At 56.8% G+C, this 2,500-nt stretch overlaps 1 non-coding gene across 1 annotated transcript; it reads left to right on the top strand.

Moving 5' to 3' along the window:
• Window positions 1-1,599: 1,599 nt before the first annotated feature.
• On the top strand, window positions 1,600-1,706 carry LOC138568326 (U6 spliceosomal RNA). Its single transcript, XR_011302665.1, has one exon. It is a non-coding gene; the product is annotated as a U6 spliceosomal RNA (small nuclear RNA).
• Window positions 1,707-2,500: the final 794 nt, after the last annotated feature.

A 2,500-nucleotide genomic window follows, 5' to 3' on the forward strand; every position in this document is an offset into this window, starting at 1 on the left:
AGACACACCTTCCCAGGGTTGCAGCAGTTTCTGCTTCCTGCTTCCAGCTCAGTGCTGGTGCTACTGTGGAGTAAACAGGGTTAGTAGAGAGAGAGGGGGAGAGAGAGAGAGAGAGAGAGAGAGAGAGAGGGAGGGAGGGAGGGAGGGAGGGCGGTGCATATTCAAATCATCAGTCAGCCAGAGCCTGCTGGGAGCCCATTTCTGCAGGCCCACTGACTGCTGGCTGCTGCCCCCGATGGTTGGAGAAGGGCCAGGCTGGGCTAGGCCACACAGCAAGGGCCAAGCCCTCCTCCGGTGCTCCTTCTGATGATGTCTCCCTGAGTGTCTGAGGTCGAGAAAAAGCCCGCCCGCAGAACTGGCCAGAGAGGTCTCTGGCCGATCAGGGGCGTGAAGGGGCGTGAAGGGCGGCAGGCAGGCCACCGGCGCAGCAGGCAGCGCAGGGGACGTGCACCTCAAGGCCTTGGCCACCATCTCTCCCTTGGCTTTCAGTGTACCTCAGAATGCCTTTGCTGTTCCGGATCAGGGGAGAGAAGCAACCTTTTCTTAGCAGGTGGGGTCTGTGCTACAGACACGTGGCATTTTCCCAACTGGTTCACAAGCCAACCCCCACCCTTTACAGCGCAGACACAGAAAGCATTTGCTGCTGGTTGGGATTTTCGGGATGGGCCCCTGCTGCTGATGTATTAGGATGGACTTTGGCCAGTCTTTCTTTCTTATACCGACGGCCCGCCCATAAAATTAAAGCACCTTTGCAGGCACAGATGCTCTTAGGGATTTAAATGTAACAGCAGGACCCAAAAAGCAAGGAATGAACCCGAGCCAGATAGGAGTCGACCCTACAATCTTCTGATCCGTACGTAGTCAGACGACTCATACTGGCCCTCTTGTGTCTCACCTCCCCCTCCTCCTCCGCGCAGTCCTTCCAGGGGCCTTTCTGAGGTAGGTGCGCCTGCAAGCGCTGCTGGACCTGATTTTCTAGCCCACGCGTCTCACACCCTGACGCTGTTGATAATGCAGCTAACCCCCGGCCCATAGCTGTTGTAAGGGAGAACCTGGACCTGCCAAAGGGAACCAGACCCACGGTGACTTAAAAGCCAAGGGCACTGAAGCCAGCCCCGCCAAAGGAACATTTTAAGTCAGCCTCTGAATGCAAGCAGGGGGCCATCCTGCGCCCCCTGGGGGCGGGGGGGGGGGGACTGACATGCCGGCCAGCTGCCTCCTCTTGCCTTCTCTTGGAACAGCCCATGGGCCCCCAAACAAAGCCCCCTGACAGGCAGGCCCTCTGTGTTTCCTCTGGCTTGTGGGACTACTGTAATGCACCCAGGCATTGTGCTGGGATCAATCACTTTGCATACAGACTGCACCATGAGCCTTTGCAACTACATTGCTCCGGCAAGCATTCCAAAAATAACAAAAACTCACCTCTCGGACCAGCGCAGCAGTGAATAAGCGCGGACCATTGCTCTCTGCCTCCGTTTCATATCATTCCCCCAAAAGCAAGCGCTTTCTGTCTCAAGAAATGCCCATTGTATGCCACCCTATGTCCAGAGATCATAGATCTGGGGGGGTTTATGTATGGGCTGGGTCAACCTTCAGTCTGTGCTCGCTTCGGCAGCACATATACTAAAATTGGAACGATACAGAGAAGATTAGCATGGCCCCTGCGCAAGGATGACACGCAAATTCGTGAAGCGTTCCATATTTTGGACACATAGCAGGACAGACATGTTCTTTAGCTGCAACATTTATTGACGGGATAAACAGGCCCTCTGTCCATTAGGGCAGGTGTGCTTTTCGGCGTGGAGCTCGTCAGAGTGCGTTTTATTTGGAGATAGCGCTGCGAGTGCTCCAAGCTTATGCCCAGTGGGTGATGATTGCTACATGCCAGGGCAGTTCTAAGCTCTCCTAGGTGCTATTTGCCAACAGCGCATATCACTGTCAGCCTATCTGCTTCACGGGCCAAAGTGCAAAGGGGCTCAGGGCCTGAGTCAGCAGCCAGTGTTTCCTTCCGGTGCCCGGATCCTTCCTTGGGGGGCTGCAAGCTAGAGGTTCTCTCTGGCCCAGGCAGCCTGCACGGGTAACTGAAATCCTGCAGCACCCCCCCCCCCCGTGCCCCAGCGTGTCTCTATCAGGGCCTGGTCTCTGCTGCTGCTGATGCTGACAGGCCCCCAAGCGCCCCAGACACACCTTCCCAGGGTTGCAGCAGTTTCTGCTTCCTGCTTCCAGCTCAGTGCTGGTGCTACTGTGGAGTAAACAGGGTTAGTAGAGAGAGAGGGGGAGAGAGAGAGAGAGAGAGAGGGGGAGAGAGAGAGAGTGAGAGAGGGAGGGAGGGATGGAGGGAGGGAGGGAGGGAGGGCGGTGCATATTCAAATCATCAGTCAGCCAGAGCCTGCTGGGAGCCCATTTCTGCAGGCCCACTGACTGCTGGCTGCTGCCCCCGATGGTTGGAGAAGGGCCAGGCTGGGCTAGGCCACACAGCAAGGGCCAAGCCCTCCTCCGG

The sequence above is a fragment of the Ambystoma mexicanum genome, chromosome 2p, assembly GCF_040938575.1.
Source record: "Ambystoma mexicanum isolate Mex_15411 chromosome 2p, UKY_AmexF1_1, whole genome shotgun sequence".
NCBI classification, from domain to species: Eukaryota; Metazoa; Chordata; class Amphibia; order Caudata; family Ambystomatidae; genus Ambystoma; species Ambystoma mexicanum.